At 44.2% G+C, this 19,480-nt stretch overlaps 1 protein-coding gene and 1 pseudogene across 2 annotated transcripts in view; one reads left to right on the top strand and one right to left on the bottom strand.

Moving 5' to 3' along the window:
- The window catches only part of BNC1 (basonuclin zinc finger protein 1), a 205,251-nt gene extending 186,012 nt beyond the window's left edge, over positions 1–19,239 (bottom strand). The window contains exon 1 of one of the 2 annotated variants that reach the window (XM_086958231.1): positions 19,084–19,239. The gene's annotated coding sequence lies outside the window, so the exon portion shown is untranslated. Of the gene's footprint in view, positions 1–18,783; positions 18,973–19,083 lie in introns of those variants that run through there. The other variant, XM_086958232.1, reaches the window with a different exon arrangement.
- On the top strand, positions 7,484–8,419 carry LOC147733644 (syncytin-B-like; annotated as a pseudogene).
- Positions 19,240–19,480: the final 241 nt, after the last annotated feature.

The following is a 19,480-nucleotide window of genomic DNA, read 5'->3' as shown; positions in this document are numbered from 1 at the left end:
TGTGGTCTCAGCTTGACGATCCAGAGAGGAAAGGAAGATCAGTAACTGAGGAGTGCACCTGCGGAAAGCAGACTGGAGTCTCTGCAGCCAACGTTGCCTTGATTTTCTTCCCTCGACGGTGTCCTTGACTATAATGGCCCCAGTCCTGACTGGAATCCCTTCTGGTCCGTCTAGCCTGTCTGGAAAATAAGAAGGAGAACCACCCAGGAGCGGAGAAACCCATCGGGTATTCTGGTAGGGTCGTTTTAAGCGACATGAAAAGAATTCTTATATACGGATTCAGTTACGCTTGCATGTGTCTGTTTTTCTGTTTTATGGTTTCTGATTCGATCTTTGCAAGGACCGAAGGACAGGTATTGTGTTCCTGATTGGGAATGGTCTGGTTTCTGAGTGAAATATTATTTAAGTACAGTGAACATGCCTGTTTTTAGTACGTTTTGTAAACTCGGTTGTTGTTGCTAGAACAGTCAGGATGTGTTAGAAGAAAGTCAGCCAGCCTCTCCAGAAGGGTCCCCTAATAAAGAGATGTACATCAAATATGGTATTTCCGGTAGAACATATACTAAATTATGGCGGAAATACAAAAAAAATAATGCTGAGTTACAGTAGCCAGAATTCGGTTCTTTTGAGGTACCTAAACTTACATATTTGGAAGAGCAGCTGCATAGACAGAAGGTGCGAATGAGAATGTTTGATTCCTTTGGTTTATGGCGGAAAGAAAGAGAAGAGCTCTAGCTAGAGAGAATAGGACACTCAGAAAAACTGCTCTACATGAAATGGCAGCCCTTAAAGGGCGAGAAATATAGAAGGAAGTGATAGGGAACACCGACTGAACATAACAGGACAGTAACTCTTACTGCCCCCAAAAATTGACGAAGACGATGCTATGTTACTTTTTAGACCGCCCGCTTATCATGAGACACGTGAATAGATAATGGGTAACCCAATTGACCCTTGTAGGTATGGGCAATGAACAATTCAAAGTAGGGAAAAGCTACAAGGGATTTGGTTTGTTTACTGAGTTGAATTAATTTGATGGCATCAGTCGATTGAGTTAGTTCTATAGAATCTAACTAAAATATAACCATAAGGTAACAGTACAGTTATTTTCAATAAGGAAAACATTCAATGTCAAAAGCAAAAAGATACAAGAAGCACACGGAAAAATAATTATATCTGAAAAGGTATTTATATTGAATTGATCAAGAGATTATTTCACGGGGAATCAAAAATTTGAGCAAAGCAAGTTATGAACAGATGTATGCGTAAGTCAACAAATCAGTACATAACAATTCATCAACTCATTTCTTTGGAATAGTGTAACCGAGTCACCAACCCCACCGGCTCAGGTGGAGGTACCCAACCCAGAGACTGAAACCCTTACCCCTATAGTTATTCCTAAAATTGTGAAGAAATATGACAGAACGGGACTTCGAAAGGAGGCTAGAGATTCAGACAGCAGTTATGATTCTGACCCGGGCGAGTATAAAAAGGTCACATTTTCCTAGACTCAGGGACAAGGAAAAGAAAAAAATAGATGGCATAGCTTACAAACTAATTACTGGCTGTGCCTCCCCTTCAGACAGCCACGCAGCAGCAGAGCGCCAGGTACATTCGACAAGAAAGCGCTATTTTTTTTAGAAAGAATAGCTTACCACCTTATGGCAAAATAGGAGTACCAAAGGGTGGAAGTACCGCTTGATTTCCAGAAAATATATAGGCGCTTGCACAATGCTGAATCTACAGAGATGCATTACTATCAATGATAAAAAATTCTCTGCATTCCAATAGTCAGACAGAGAGTAGTGTTCAGATGCCAGTCAAAGAGGCTTCCCCCATTTATGTCCCTCTGCGGGGTACTGGAACAGTTCTAAATAACCCAGATGACCCGAATGCCTGTTCCAGATTAAGGTTTACCTTTGTATATTCTCCTTGGACAAAGGCTGAAATGTTACAGTTCGAAAAAGATATACCTAACATCAGAAAGATTCCTACGGAATTCTATGAGAGTGTCCAGCATTTACTGAACACTTGTACCTTGACCCTAATTGACATCACTCAATTTTCTGGCCTTATATTGCCAGCTGAGCTTTGGAAACCGCTCAGATACGTTAACGATCAGGCAGCTTTCCATGGTACATGGGAAGACCTGGAAACAAGGGAAAAAGAGAGAAAACCTGGTGAAAAGCCACATGAAGATATATTAGCACTGCCGAAAATACTGTTAGCCAAACTAAAAACTCTTGCTCCAGAGAGAAAGTTAGATTGGACCCTTCTCAATGCTTGCAAACTGAATACTGATGAATCCGACTCTTATTATTTTACTAGACTAGGAAAGGCATACACCGATTCAGTGGTCAGGATGTCGCGACAAACTGGTCGCCACCTGCTTATTCAGACTTTTGTTAAAGGGCTCTTACCAGCAGTGGGGAACAGGCTTATGGCCAGAGAAAGTAGCTGGCCAGCGGCAACGCCCGCCACTATATTGACAATGGCATAATATTACGAGGTTCAGTATAAAAACGCAGAAAAAGAAAAGGAGACTAAAAAGAAGAAATTAAAAGAACCAGTGTTGCTAAGTCAGTTAGACACCCGTAATTGCCCTCACGACACAAATAATGTCAGTCAGCAAAATGCCAAGTTCACCACGGAAACACAAAACACTCCAGTACAAAACCAGCAACATATCGATCTGGTCCCCAGTCTACTCATATTTGTGTCTATTGCAAGAAACCGGGACATTGGAAGAAGGATTGCCCGATATCAGCTGATAACATTGCCACAGGTAAAACGAAACCGCAACAGTTTAACACCCCCTCCCGACCCCAATATCAAAATTGAGACAACAGGTTTGATAATTCAGAACGCCAGGCTACCCTACCAGATTATGCCGATGACGATATTGAGATGAGCCCAGTATATTGGTCAGCCTAGGGAGGTCAAGGAACCATTAGGAGGTACCCGAGGATCAACAGGGACCCTATGTTACAGCATCGGTGGCTGGTGCTAAAGGATGTTTCCTTGTGGATACAGGAGCATCCCGCACCACCTTGACCACCCCACTGATTCCGAGGGCTCCTCCATCCGGCAAAATAATTACATCGTCTGTGAACCCCCTTTCCAAACCTACGCCATTCTCGATCAACGGTGCTGACACTTCTGCAACATTCTTGTTATCACGAGATTGTCCTGAGAATCTCATGGGATTGGATCTGTTAAAACATTACCGTTCCACTATCAGATGTTCCCCAGATAATGTTAGAGTCATTCTGTATGACAATGGTTCCCCGTGCCAACTGGCTGTACAGCTACTCCAACTTCCAGGAAGATTTAGCTACCATCCCAAACACCTTATGGGCAACTTCTGATACTGATGTTGGTACTATCCAGATGCCACCAGTTCACATCACTGTCAGGGAAGGTGCACATTTGCCTAGATTAGCACAGTATAAAATATCTAGAGGGAGAGCTCGCACTACAAAAAATTGTAACAGACCTCATTCAGGCTGGCGTGGTGGAACAGGTTCCTTCCAACGTCTGCAACAGCCCCATTTTGCCGGTATTAAAACGATCGGCTACACACCAAAAGGTGTACAGATTTGTGATTGACTTACGCGCCATTATTAAGATAGTAGTACCACATTTTCCGGTAGTTTCAGACATAACAACTATCCTCACCAGGATTCCACCTACAGCTAAAACATTTACAGTAATCGATTTGAAAAACGCATTACTTTCCATCCCCATTCATGAAGACTCACGTTTTCTTTTTGGCTTCACCCTAAAGAACAGATCGTGTAGATACTGTCGCGCCGCTCAGGGCTATACAGAAAGTCCGAGCACTTACAGCCAAGCATTGAAAAAACAACTTGACCAGGTCCATCACCCAGAGGGAGTGGCTCTTATTCAATATGTAGATGACACTTGTTAGCAGCAGATACTACCAAATTGGCTCAACAGGCATCATTACTGACCCTCAAGTTCCTTGCTGAACATGGCCACAAGGTATCCAAAGACAAATAGCAGTATTGTAGAAAACAGGTGAGTGACTTAGGTGACCTGTTGTCTAAGGAGGGACGCACTCTTACACCAGACAGGATTCAGACTATTTTGAACTTCCCTACTCCAACCACCTAAAGAGACATGAGAGCACTAATAGGTCTCACCTCCTTCTGTAGCCAGTGGGTCCCAAAGTTTTCACTCATTATCAAGCCACTTCTTTCCCTGATGACGAAAGATGTTTCTGATCCTATTCCCTGGACATCACAGCATGCGGAAGCATTCATGACCCTAAGACAGGCTCTGTGTTAAGTCCCAGTCTTAGGTACACCTGATTATCAAAAGCCATTTTTTCTCTTTTTACACGAACGGTCAGGTTGTGCCTTCTCACTTCTCTGTCAAATGCATGGTACACACAAACGACCCTGTGCCTATTTTTCTGCTGTTTTTGATCCAGTTGCCCGAGCTTTGCCTACCTGTCTGTGCGCTGTAGCAGCGGCTGCTGTGGCAGTGCGCCAGACAGAGGGTATAGTTCTAGGGTCCCCATTAACAGTTCTGGTACCACATGCCGTTGATATTCTGTTGAATAAAACCAAAACCCAACACCTTACTAGTGCCCGACTGTATGGATACAAACTCACCCTGTTAAAGGCGCACATAACTATTCAATGCTGTACCACTTTGAATCCCGCTACACTCTTACCCCTACCTGATACCGACCCCCTCACTCAGCCACTCCATCATGATTGCGTATTCCGAACAGAAGCAGAAACCAAGGGAAGGGTGGACCTTAAAGACACAGCCTTACCAGATGCAGAAGGCCACCTGTGGGTAGACGGTTCTTGCCTGAAACTCCTGAATGGCACCATATCTGCAGCCTATTCTGTCACAACAGCACTCACAGTAGTTGAGACTGCCCGAATATTACAGAAATCAGCCCAAGTGGCAGCGATAACAGCACTTATGCGCGCTTGCATCCTCAGTACAGGCATGACTGTAAACATCTACACCGACAGTCAGTATGCCTTTGGGGTACCACACAATTTTGCACTACTATGGAAAGAAAGAGGGGTTCTCACTTCTCATGGGACACCTATACAACATGGTGAATTGGTTAATGCCCTTTTTGGAAGCCATTACTCTCCCTACTAAGTTAGCGGTGATCAAATGCGCGGCACACAAGAAAGTGATTGACGAAGTAGGATAGGGGAACGCTCTGGCCGACAGCACAGCCATGAACACAGCCTTAGGAATAATACCTGCACCAATGTACATCCTAAAATCACAAGCTGAGAAATGGCATGATGCCAGACAACTGATTATTGACATACAAGAATCCGCTGCCATAGAAGAAAAAGAACAGTGGAAAATAGATGGTATATTAGATGAGGAGGGATGTTGGAGATCTCAGGATACTCTTTCGTGGAAACTACCAACAGCATATGTTATTCCCTCACTTACAATGATACACTTACCTGCACACATTGGGTCCCAAGCCATGTATACTATGCTCAAGGAAGTATGGGACCATCCCAAATTGAGACCCCTGGGCGAGAGATTTGTCAAGCACTGTCTGACCTGTTTAAGATACAATGTGGGAAAGGGAACAAAGGGTCCAACAACAGGATTTCCACTGTCCTCTGCCACTTTTGAAGTCCTTCAGATGGATTATATCCAAATGAACAGAGTTAACAGCTACAAGTATGTATTGGTGGTGGTCTGTGCATTCAGTAAATGTGTGGAAGCATACCCCACCAAGGATAATACTGCCATTACTACAGCTAAAGTACTCCTGAAGGAATTCTTTCCCCGGTATGGCCTTTATAAATTGATGCAAAGTGATCGGGGATCACATTTGATCAGCCAGACAGTCTAACATATCTTAGAGGGACTGGGGGTCAAAAAGAAATTCCACACTGCATTTCACCCCCATCCAGCAGGATTAGTGGAACGTTATAATGGAATCCTGAAGGAGAAATTAGCTAAGATAACAACTGAGACAGGATTGAATTGGGTAAATGCCCTACCTCTAGCTCTGCTGTCTATAAGATCAGTCCCACATTCTAAGTCACACCTTACACCCTATGAGACAGTTTTTGGTAGACCTATGAATATTTGGAATGCCCCATCTCCTAAATCCCTGACTGACCTTCCCCAGGCAGTGTTGACTGATTATCTGTATGAACTCACTAAAACAATGTCTTTACTCCATGAACAGGTCCGGGCCTCCGTCACAGACAGATCTCAGGGCCCTGGCCATGATATCAAACCCGGAGACTTCGTCCTAGTGAAGAAATTTGCATGCACCCAGTCTCTGCAGCCCCGCTGGAAAGGTCCCTTGCAGGTGCTGCTGGGGACCAGAACTGCCTTGCGAGTTGAGGGAAAGAAATCCTGGGTGCATGCTTCCCACTGCAGAAAAGTGGATCCCATAACTGAAGACAACTTGAAAGTACACAAAGAAGTTCTGACCCACAACAGACCAATAGACTATGACTCAGATTCTGAACCGGAACTAGAACTTTGTGACAAGGGAACAGACGGATACTACCTCCGATCCAAGGCTAAGCTGAAGAACCAGCCCAGCTCCAAGGGCCGTTAGTACTCCATTGTAAATTGCTGCAGGGCAGTAGTAAAACCTGAATGAGGGTCCTGGGTACCCCTAGTAGTGGGTTACCGGGGCAAATATTGGTCAGTGAAGCATTAACTATTGGCGGCTATTAGGGACATTGCAGTACTCTCGGGCGCTTGTAGAGCGATCATGGCTGGAGGTTACGATAATGTGGGACCAATGTCCCCAAAACCCAGATATGTCACGATCCGTCCTATTCATAAGTACCAAAGGCTACACACCCCCTTGAACAATGATTACCAACAAGGGCCATCATCCAGGTCTGCCAATGTTCCCCCGATGAACAAAACAGTCAAGGACACGGGAACAGTATGAATCCAGAGGCCACATGCACCCGTGGTACTACCCCCACGCTGAAGAAAGCTAGAATGAGAGTTTACAGTACCCAGACAATAGTACTGGTTGTCCTGACGACGTTAGCTGTTCTGTTCAGTGTAGTGTTCTGGATTATTGAAGAAACAGCTCCAGCCCATCACACTGTCCTGCCTCACACCCCACAACCATCTGAAGTTCCTGAACATTTGCATGTTCCGTGGCCTGATTCCCACTTCAACAGACATTCTTAATTCAGTAATAATGCTTTCATCCAAATGCTGCACCAGTTTAATCAAGTTGCAGGTGCAACTGACTGATGTTTGTGGACTTCTACCTCATACAACTCAACACACTGTACAGTTCCTAGTGTTCCCTGCCTCGTCTGCCTATACTTGCACTTTGATGTACAACCTCACAAACATCTTTCTCTCACGTGGCGACGCTGGCAACCTTACCACATTCCAGCCCTTTCTTTGGACATTCCATGCCCAAAACAATACCATCTGTAATGCCTCTGACTCAGAACCAATGCGTACCATCATGTCCATCCCTATGCAAGGTACATGGGGTTACACTTGCGTTAAAATTCTAGCTAAAACAGTTGCCATTTCTGTCACGCCACGCCCTGGTACATTATGTCTGCAATGCCGAGTAAAAACACCTGTAGGAGTCAGTCTATGCAATACTACAATGAATTATGACAATTTCACCCGAAATCACCGCCTTCCTACAGGATTGCATTTTGCGTGTGGAAACAAAGCCTACACATGGTTACCTCCCGACTGGAGTGGTACATGCTACATTGCTTTCCTCTTACCACCCGTTTTCAACAGAGACAATATGTACCACCGCCAAAGACGACAATTGCCAGATGTGGACCAGACAGACACCACAGGTCAACAGTTCCATGATGCAAAGGAAAGGACTGTTGCTGTACTGGGGTCCTATGTCCAACAGCCTCCAAATCAGAAGACTAACCAGAGTCCTTGAAACAACTATTAATGAGAATGCAGGAGTACTGACCAACTACTCTGCCGAACTTGATGCCACCCACATGATTGCCCTCCAAAATCGTATGGTGCTAGACATCATCTTAGCGGATAAGGGAGGAGCCTGCCGCATCATCGGCGCAAGCTGTTGTGTGTATATTCCGGATTCGTCACCGTCAGTATAGGATGCTATCTCCAAGCTTCACCAAATTGCCTCCGAAATCCATCAAGAAACTGAAACTCCCTGGTCTTGGAGCTCTGGATTCTGGAACTGCTTGTCTCCTGAGGTTGGAAAATGATAACAATCTTACTGATTCCGCTAGCTCTCCTGTTCTTCTGCTGTCTGTGCATCCACTGTGGCCCCACACTCTGTTCAATCTGTGCTATCGGTTGTACACCACCTACCACGCTGCCTCAACGGACCACAGATAGTAAAATACTGTATCAACAAGCTATAAACGAGCTTAAGCGGATCGATATTGACTGAGGTGTTGCCCATGGCAAAAGGAGGGACTGTGAAACCTGAATCTGCTAAGTTGCCATGTGTCCCACCATCTTTGTAACTACAGCGTCCATTTCACCTCTGTCCCACTGACCACGTACAGGTCGACCTGTACTCGAGCTGACCTTCTCCCCGCATCCATCCTAAAATGTTCCAGGAATGTTGAGATGGCAGATGACCGTTCCATTCCTGTTCAAACTACACCGCAAGAGGCAGGTGATGTGCCTAAGGCTTAGACTGCCCCATTCCAGCATCAAGCTCCGTGACAAAGGGCAGGTGATCTGTATCTCCACCCCGCAAGCTATATGAACTTTCTGCATTCCTTCTCTGCGAAGGGAGTGTCCAAGTCATATAAAGGATGCTGCATGCTCCTTGCAAATTGAACAGTCTCCCATTACCTACCTTCAGTAGGTCACAGACACTTTTCCATCTGTAGAGATTCCTGTGCAAGATTAATAAACCTGTGTTTCTTCACTCCCAGTTGTGTGGTCTCCCATTTTTGAACGTACTTGGAGGAAGCTGTGGACTTGGGTGTTTCCTGCACCGCTGGGTCGTCTACTTCTAAGACCCCCCGGTTCTACAATAATGGTGGCAATATTAGCAGACTTGAGGATGAGGACTACAAATGTGGCTATCTGGGATCAGGGTGCACTTCAGGAGTGCGAAGGTTGAACCGAGAATGCCCAATACTAGACAGTTCCAGTAGCATACACTTGCTTGGATTTGTACGACAATCGTTCAGAACACAGTCTGACAGATTTGTCATTTTTTATAAAAGGAAGAGGAAGGTTTCCTGATTTCATGGAGTGTTTCATGGGACTGCCTCGGTTTACTGAACTAAGGTTAAAAACTAGTAATAACAACTTTGTAGATAGTCTTAAATCGGGGAGCGAATATCCCTTGTTACTGGGTTTCAACTGCCAGAGTGCTGTCTCATCTATCATGATGTGCAAACAGTACCAAATAATCACATATTCAAACCTAGCTTTCCAAAATGAACTCTGGACCGGCTCACTCTGTAGCTGTCCCAGACCACAACACAGCCTGTTTTCACTCTTACCACAGACTTCTTCTTCAAAGAGCGCACTTCCAAGATGACCACGGAACCATGGTATCAACTTTACCGCCTGAGGTAAGTGCAACCCTGCTAGCCAGGCACAAAATACAAAACAGTTCAAGTCTTAACCTACTACACCTTGGCAAAAGCAAAGTTCAGGTCTGTGACCTCCCAGACACCACAGTGGCTCCCTTCAAAGCCATCCTACCAACAGCAGTACAACTCCTCAAAGAGTTAACGACGTTTGAGTTATCACTCCAACTCTGATGGAACGGGCTGTGCCACGAAAACCCCATCATCTTAGTGACATGCTGCATCACATACAATACCAAAAAATGCACCCTTAGTCTTGGCAGAGACATTACCCACCTCATGTGTATAGCACCACACCTGAAGTGAGGGCACTACCAGACTGGGAAAACAAAGCTGCAAAAAAAAAAAAAACAGATGACAAGTCCTCTCTATCCATTTCGCCAGGATCTGGAACAACATGCCTACCAATATCAGCACTGTCCCAACCTTACTGCTATTCAGAATCTACCTAAAAACCCACCTTTCCACAGAACACTATGTCTCCACACAATAGGATTCACCTACACTTTGGCCAGTCCTACGCCCTAGACTTTCTGGCCCCGATCCAGGATGATCCTCCAACCCCAGTGAGGTAATTTAAGAAACCGTTTTTTTTTCTCAGAAGACAATTTGTCTTTTGAGAAACAGGAAAATAAGCTAACCTCCAGTTGCTTCTTCTGTTGAGGACACTAAGGAAAACAGTCCCTCTCCTTCCCTCTTGTGCCAGATGGATGGTGGTCCAGACCATCATCCTCAGTCGTCTTGACTATTAGAACTTCCCTTTTTTAAGGGCATCCAAAATACAGCTGCTTGATTAGCACTTGGATGGCATAGGTCTGCCTCCTCCTCTGCTTTAGACAAGCTAGCTTGGCTCGCTGTGACAAAAAGGATTACCTGTAAATCCCTTTGCTTAGTACATAGAGCCATTAATCACTCTGATCCCTTCTACTGGAGAAAGAAATTCTACATCTATGTGCCGGGCACATATTATGCTCTCAGAATGTGTTGCTCCCCTCTGTGCCTAGATTTAGTGGAGTCACATCCTTTTTTTGCAGCAGCTGCAAAACTTTACACTCTGCCTCCTACAGTTAGGACAATCTCCTTCCTCTTGGGATTTAGAGAAAGTGTTGCTGAGCACCTCAGAACTATAGTTGTTCATAAATCAGTCAGGGGTGGGGGGCACCGACATCAAATCAGTTGTGCAGGAAATGTTGCATGGCTACTGTTAGAAAAGAGTAGAAAGTTGTAAGAATAGTAGAAAGGAAATGGAGACCTCTCTTGAGGACCTGATAGTTGTTTCTGCCTTTTTATTTAGCCAGCAGTGAAAGGGATCCTGAAACAGCATTAAAAATGTGACAGCCCTAATCTACCGTGGACTGTTACTACTTATTCATCGTCACATCGGCTCTATATATGCTAAAGAATCTCATGAAAATATTAGTCTGTATGGATGTCTATCTTTTCTTTAAATACTTTCATTCGGTCAACAGCATAAAAAAAGTCACATTGTCTCAATTGTGGGGAGAGTCGTGTCAGGAATCCTCAGGAGCTGCAAATAAATACTTTTTACAGTGCTCTCAAGACAGCTACATTTCACAAGTTCATAATTTATACTTCAAATCCAGTGAAATTAACTGGATCACACTGTATAACAAATTATGCAATTGGCAGAATTGACCCTGCGAGGATGCGAACTAGATTCAAAGACACATATTACTGGTGTCTCGAGTTGCAGCAGGAGGTTGAGAACCTGCAGCCAATCTCTTGTTGGTGGCTGTATGACCACCATAAGTTCTCTTATGTTCTCTTATTTCAAACTCCAATGAGAAAGTAATTTCCAGCACCAACTGTGCTACAAGAGTGTGGCTTAACGAAAATCAATATAAAGTAAAACAGGACTCTCGTTTTAATACAATACAGGAATGTCTCACTTTTTAAAGGCCCCTGAAATTAAATGTGATCTTGCCCAACATAAGAATAGAATAAACGGTCTAGGATTCGGTGTTGGCCAGACACTAGTAAAAGTACCGAGTTTAGGAGGATGCTTCCTTTCGCGACCTGCTTTTGAACTAAACCTGTAGATCACTGAAAACCGGATAGGTTTGGACCACAAGGCATGAAATATCAGCGTTTTGCCAGCTGAAAAGATATCATGTCCCTCTTTCAGTGACACCAATCCTCAATGTCTGTATAGCTATTGAAGTCCACGGAGGACTAGCTCTATGATTGGTTGCAGCAAAGGCACAAATATCAGTGTACCTATGATGTGTGGTCAGAGGGATACTGACAACCTGCACACCCTGAGGGGAAGAATGTCGACAACAGCTACCTCATACGATGAAGTCTTACCTTTTCCAAAGCCATTAAGCTCTTTCACCCCTGAACAACATAGTTAATGCCTCCATTACTCAAGCCTTAGTCCCAAAATCTCTAAAGACATTCCAGATCCTCCTACGCTTGAAGAAATGCACACTAATCCCCAGTACACAGCCTCACCAACTACCATCTCACCACTCGTCTACCTTTTATAAGCAAGGTCATAACAAAAATAGTGGATACACAACTTCAAGCTTTCATCAATGCATCAATGTGATTTTCATAATGGCCATCAACCAGCTTTAGACCATGCTGAAGCATGCCGATGGCTACCGTACAAATCTGAGACAATGACCTTCCCAACCACATAGATTGGTGCCATTTTCTCCAATTATTGCTGGACCTCTTATCCACCTTCATCCACATTAAAGGACCCACTCCCATCCAAATCCTTAAATCTAAAATGTGGTACACTAGCAATGTCCTTCACTGCTTCTCTTCTTACCTATACAAGTGATTATATTTCGTTCACATGGGTGCTTCCAGGTCACAGAAGATTGATATCCCCTACAGAGTCCACCAGTCTCATTTTCTTCCCGTCATCTTCAACATCTAGATGGAGACGCTTGGATAAAAGTCACTGATAACTGAGAAAAAATTTGCCAATACACCTTTAGTACAGCACTCTACTTAAAAGTCTCCTCCAATCCACACAGTCAATGTCTAAAATAGTGCCTGCACCTTGTCCAGACCTGGATGTTCAGTACCAACCAGCTCAACACCCCAAAACAGTATTACTACTAGTCACTAAAAATAACAAGCAACGGCTTTCACCTAATGCCAATACATTTAGATTCACCAAACCTCAACCTTAAGGAATGCACTCCCAAGAAAACGAAGACAGTCTCGTTCCTCCGAGAAAGTGACTCCTGAAAAGCCTCTCAAGGCCTTGCACTATTGTATGTGGCTTGTGGGGAACTCCTCTTTCGAAGCGTCCCAGACTCCACAGTGGCTATCCTTTAGTGCATCCTATAAGCTCTAGCAACTCTTCTCCCTTCCCTTTCTGGCCCTTTTCCTTCTTGAAAACCACCAGAGTGGTCAACAGGGGTGCCCTGCATAAACAACAAACTCACCATCACCAGTAAGCGTTGGCAAAGCAGCAGCCACAGTATCATCAGTTTGGGGACAAAGATGTACAAAACAGAAAAAAGTAGCCACTCTCTCCATCTTTGCACCCAGTATCTGGAATTCCATTGCTGCATTCCTCTAGACTGCACAAACCCTCCTACAATTTAGGAAAGAGTTGAAGACACACCACAGAACGAAGTAACTCATTGACACCACCTTTGACTTTGACTCTGTACGGCAATATGCTGCCTTTGTGCTAGGTTTGCACAATTCAAATGTGGCATACATACTTTCACAAATATACCAAATCTACCAGCTCTAATTATTGTGTAGAGCTATATCTGTCGGTCCCCGTTCTATTCACATGATTACTTTTTAGAAAAATTTAACTAATTTTAAGTAGTGTTTGAAAATCCTTATCCATCAAGTTCCTAACTTAAAAACTGTTAAACTAAACAAAAATTATTATTCTTGGCGATATACGGAGCTCTTAAACTTTCAATAGAAAACTGCAAATGATAGAGCAACACATCATATCTTGTTTGTGATTATTTAAAAGCAATTTAAATAGAAACTCAGTGGTTAAGTGCTGCTCCATTTCTAAAACCAAACCTGCCTCGAAAAATTACATTTCTCTGAAAGCAAAATTCCTTACTGTAGGTTTTTTAGACTCATAATTAAGCGAAAGAAAAGCATATACAAAAGCTTAACTATTGCAATCAAGTACAACACTAAGAAATAAATAATAAAATGCACAGACTCAATAAAAGCTGGATGACCCAATCCTCCTCCAGAACAACCCAATGAACTGCAACAGCAATAATGATATCGGGTTTCAAAGCATGAACACACAGTCAGTCTCCTCTGGTGTTAAATGCAGATGAGGGGTGCATCATAATGCAGAGCTGTAGGCTACTGTTATAAGTATGGAACTGAAGTAATAATACCATAAAGCAAATTAAAAAGAAATATCGTCCAAAGCACACTGAACAGAGACAAACGTGTAACTATTCAACCACCTGTGCAAATAAAAAACACCCAGTTCCATTACAGCCTCTCCACTTAGCAGCGTGTGTGCTTGGAATGAACTGAACCTATACAAGATGTGCAGGTTTGTACTGCTTACTAAAGCCATGTTAAATAGAAGGTTTATGAAGTTCATCATGAGACGTTTCACTGTGGTTAAGGCTTTTAAAGAGCTTGATATTGACAGTACCAACTGTCATTATCTTGGGGACAGAGTGATCAATCCATTTTTGACACATGACCAGATACCTCTGAAAAGCACACCTTGTTGGTTTCTTTCATCATTTAAGAAGCAACGTGTTTTACCACACTGCCAGCTTCACGGGAACACCACCACCGGTCTCTTGAGTGTTTTTGTCACTCCTTAGCGGTTTTATATTAATAGATGTACTTTATAGCAAAGAGCACTGATAAAACATAAGGGCTCGAATTGAAACTTTTACCTTGAAACGCCCCACTGCAGCACAACATGAAATGTGTGGACAGAATATGGTCGAAAACACAGATCACACATAGGTCCCAGTATAGGGTTCTCAAACATGGCTCACTAGAGACAGCGACTATACATTGATCACATACTTACATTGACCATGGCTCACTACGTAGGGCGGTCACACGTGGCTCACTATTTATGGTGTCCCATCACTCACATATGCACAATCACAAAAAAACTCAATACATACATATGGCAATCACACATGGCACACTACATGCAGTGACTGCACACAACAACAGCTAACAGCTCACTACACACAGCCATCACACATGGCTCATTGCATACCGAGAACACATATACAGGCATTAATTACACTCACCGCAGTAATCACACATGGCTCACTTTATATACGAATGACAAAGCACACTACATACAAGGTACACATATAGCATACTATAAACAGGTACCACATATTACTCGTTATGCAGAGAGACCTCATACAAGGGGAGCATGATCACACAAGATGAACATGTGTCTTTCCAATACATCAGTATGAATGTAATTTTTTTTAAAGCAAACTGTGTCCATTAAACCTGGCACATGATTCTGTGCTCTTTATGGCAGAATGTGGAGTAAACAGAAAAAGTCACTCCAGGGGAAAGACGAGTCGTCATCTCCACACGCCCTTGCCCTTGCCTTGGAGTTAAAATTGCACCGGGAACAGCAGCTCGTACTCCTTAAGTGCTAACTAAACCCGTTTAGTATTTTAGAAATCTGTCACTCTGCGTGATGAAACACGTGTCTTCGCAGCGCTTGGCTTCGGGTGCTCTTTCTTTTTCACGATTGCGAAATAAAGACAACAACAAAACACCTTTTTTACCTGGCACAATTAACAATATGGAGCCTTTCTTTCTCCCCAGAAAGTTGCTGCTACAATTACAGCCTTTTCCCCGCACCCCCCTTCAACCATGCAGGCTCAGACAGTGGCATCTCGGCGACCACAAAGGAGGCAGCAAATGAAGAGAACATGTTACTACATCGCGTCTGAGAAAGTTTGGCTCCGAGCTATGTGCTGATTAATATCAGGTCTCCTCCTTGCCTTGCCTCTTGACAATCCTGTCACATCTGGCTGACAAATCCTTACAAGCTTATCCAAACGCAAGCAGCCCGGATCATGCTCCGGGAGTGGCTGCGAGGGAGAGCGGCAAACACCAGCCCTGCACTGAAGTAAGTGCCATCGCGAACCTAATGAAGCTGCCTTCACTTGTAGCTGCGGCGAGAGCACAACATGCCTGCGGGACTGGCAGCCGAGCGCGGGCTTACTGAAGCCGAGCGACAAGACAAGACATGGAGCCAGCGACAAGCGCGCTACAGCAAGCCAGGCAATCACATAAAAGCTAACTGAGACCAAGACACCCTGCAAAGCAAACAATTACACACAAAAAACTAACAGACGAGTGTGTGAATGAGACAAGGGCGCTATAGCAAGCCAGGCACTCATATAAACGCTTATTGAGAGCAAGACACCCTGCAAAGCAGGCAATTACACAAACCCAAAGAGAAGTGTGTGTGGATGCGACAAGCGCACTTCAGCAAGTCAGCCGGTCCTATATGTATATAAAAGCAAACCTCAGCATAAGAGGCAATTACTTGAAAGCAAACTGAAAGCAATGCATCAAGTAGTAACTGAAAGCACTGCATCCAGCAAAACAGTGCAGCCAACCACACAAAAGAAAACTGAAGCAAGTGTGCACCTTCACCTTGCAAGCAGGGTGCTAGTCAACAGGCCAGTCACAAACACAAAAATTTAAATGAAGAAGATACACCTCAGCATGCAGACACCAACATACAAGCAAACAGAAAGCAATGTATCAAGCAAAACAGTCAAGCACACAAAAGTAAACTGAAGCAAGTGTGAACCATCACCTTGCAAGCAGGGTACTAGTCAACAGGCCAGTCACATACACTTAAAGTGAAGAAGAGTACACCACAGCATGCAGGCACCACCATACAAGCAAGCAGAAAGCAATGTATCAAGCAAAACAGTCAAGCACACAAGCATAAACTGAAGCAAATGTACACCTTGCAAGCTGGGTGCTGTTCAACAGGCCAGTCATATACATTTTTACTAAAGAGTGCACATCAGCATGCCAGGCAGCCACACAAAAGCAAACAGAAAGCAAAGCACCAAGCAACAGTTTAATGAAAGAAAATCGAAAAAATACACAGTGACAGTGACTCAAAAAGTAAACTGAAGCAAGTGCACACTGAAAGGAATGCACAGTCATAAGTCAGACTTTCACATAAACGCAACTGAAAGCAACTTACCAAGAGACCCAATCAATTACATGGGAGAAAACTGGAGCCAATGCACCCAGCAAACTAGACCAGCACACCAAAGCATCCCACCCCTGATAGGATGGCAGCTGTGCTCTTAGGGTCCCCTCAGTTTTTTGGAAGGGTTGGGCAGCCCTCAGTTTTTTGCACTGTGCGTCTGGAGGGGAGACGGGCAAAGGGGGTCATAATGGGCCATCTGGCAGTCACTTTGTAATCGGGGTCACCCACCCAGCTCAAGACTGAGTTACAGTCTGATCTTAAAGCTTTAAACAACCACAAGGGTCTCCAGCTAGTTGATTCTTGATGCAAAATAGAGTCCTCAGCTCACTGGGTGTCTTTACATCGCAACTGGGATGACATGACAATGTCCCTTAATCCTGAGCAATTGTGGGGACAGGCCTGGGTCTAGATCTGACTTGGTAGGAGCAGGATACAAAAAGTAACGAAGTAGGTGGTAACTCACTTCAAGTGAGAGGAGCTGTAATGAACCTAAGCGCACTGGTGTTGATACCACTAACAGGGCAGCTGTGGCTTTCTCAGGGTGGGCGTCAGCTGTTTGATGAAACTAGCATGTGAAGCAGTTACCTCAAACAAACTAAAACAAACTAAAACCAACGCACTCATCAAAACAAGGAGTTACATGAAATCAAATAGAAAACCACCATCAAGCCAGGTAGTAACCTAAAAGCAAAGTGAAGTGACTGCAAACTATAGGAAGTGCACTTCAACAAGCCAGCCTATCAAACTAAAGGAAAATAAAAGCAATGCTCCCAGTAAACAAGCCAACATATATTGAAAATATTTCCCAGCAAGACCATCAGTCACATTAAAGTAACAAAAAGTAAAGAAACAGAACGAAGTAAGAGGCACTCCAGGAATTCAGGTAGTCACACAAAATCAGAACTCATTGAGCAAACTGTGTACTGAAAACTAGTGCAAATAAGACAATTATATGAGAACAAACGAATCCCAGGAAAACAAACGTATGCACCCGTCAAGCCATGCATCACATGTAAGCAAACTGAATCGAATTAAAACAGCAATACTTGGTGTCACTCAAAAGCAAAGTATAAAGTGCACTTCAGCAAGCAGGTCAGCCACATTAACAGGAAACTTTCGAGGATACATCCCAGAAAGTCACAGAATCAGTTGCAAAAAAAAAACAAAATGCACTCCAACAACCTAGAAAGTCGAATGAAAGCCCATTAAAGTGAAAGCAATCCAAGCATGCTTGCAAACTAGAACAAGCAAAAAAACAGGCACATTAAAGCAAACAAGAGCACGCTGGGCAGTCATGAAGCAAACAGAAGCGAGGGCACGAATCTGGACTACAAGAAACAGCAATCTTAAAAAAGATTAACGTGGTATTATAATAAAACAGAAGCTATAAAATTACTTGACGTGCCTTCTGATGCGTAACAACCGCCCTGTTTTACTTGAGAAGATTCTTTTTGCACCAGACCAGTTAAAGATGTCCATTGCTACATCCCTTCTTCACACCCCCAAAGAAAACATAGGTAACAATGTAAGTAGTGTAACCATCTCCCCTCGAAAAGTGGTACACGAATAAAGTAGTTCTGGGTGCATTAACAACCTACTGCCTCACACACTTCATCATTAAATCTGATATACATGTCAGAAAGAAGGAAACCCGGGGCTAATGATCCTTATTAGTACCAAGTGGACCCACCAAAGCGTTGGTGGCGTATGTTTCTTTAAGGAAAAACAGGAGCCAGGAAAAAAAGCGTAAAACTTAAACATTACAGACAAGTGTCCAAAAATGAAGCCCTTCACAGGATGCCACGCGGGCCAGGAAATGACTGGTACGTTACAGGCACACATGGCACACGTTACAAAACTCTTACTGCTCCTAACCCTGAACGGCGGGAGGGGCAGTTGCCGGATTACACTGCCCGCTTGTCAACGCGTTTATACATCACAAACAATTACGCAAATGTATCTGCTCGAAGCACTTACCTCTGAATGCAATCAAGGAAGAGTGTATTGCTGTTGAGTGGACTTGTAGATAGAACCCTGTCAAATATTTATGACTTTCGCAATGCAAGTGCGTCGAATAAATGATTCTATGTAGAGGAATCTCTCCTCAAACGTGCTCATAGCTTTTCGGACTTCTAACACCATCACAAGTCTCTCACACACGCCCACTCTATCACATTATTACAGCCCCAGCAGTGAACCTAAATGCACGTATTTTTTTTCTTGTTGGCCTGAAAAGACAAAACTATACCGTGACAAAGGTTCCCAAAGTTTTCTTACCGCCGACATCCTCGCAGCGCGTGCGACTCTGGGACTACCGGGCATGGGCTCACAAAGGAGGGAGCGCTCGAGACACTCGTGTCTGTACAAGTAGCAAGGCAGGACCGTCACACGCCTCTCCACTCCTGTCTGGATCCCAGCACCTCCACGTCTGATGTCTGCTCAGCCGGCACAGGGGAGTGGAAAGGGATCCTCCCCCTCGGTGCTGCTCGGGCCTACTCCCGGGCCGTGCCTGCCTCCCACCTCTGCAGCCGGCTCTCACCTCCGAGGCCCGGCATACCTCGGGACGCAGGGCAGTCCCCGCACAGCTGGCTGGGAGAGGGCATGACACTCATCTTTCACAGAGATTTGATCAAACGGAATCGCAGAGGCTTCGGGCACTCCTGGTGCAGACGAG

Source organism: Lissotriton vulgaris, chromosome 2_1 (assembly GCF_964263255.1).
Source record: "Lissotriton vulgaris chromosome 2_1, aLisVul1.2, whole genome shotgun sequence".
Classification (NCBI taxonomy): Eukaryota; Metazoa; Chordata; class Amphibia; order Caudata; family Salamandridae; genus Lissotriton; species Lissotriton vulgaris.
The sequence above is the reverse complement of the archived record's forward strand: the minus strand, read 5'-3'. Positions and strand labels throughout refer to the sequence as shown.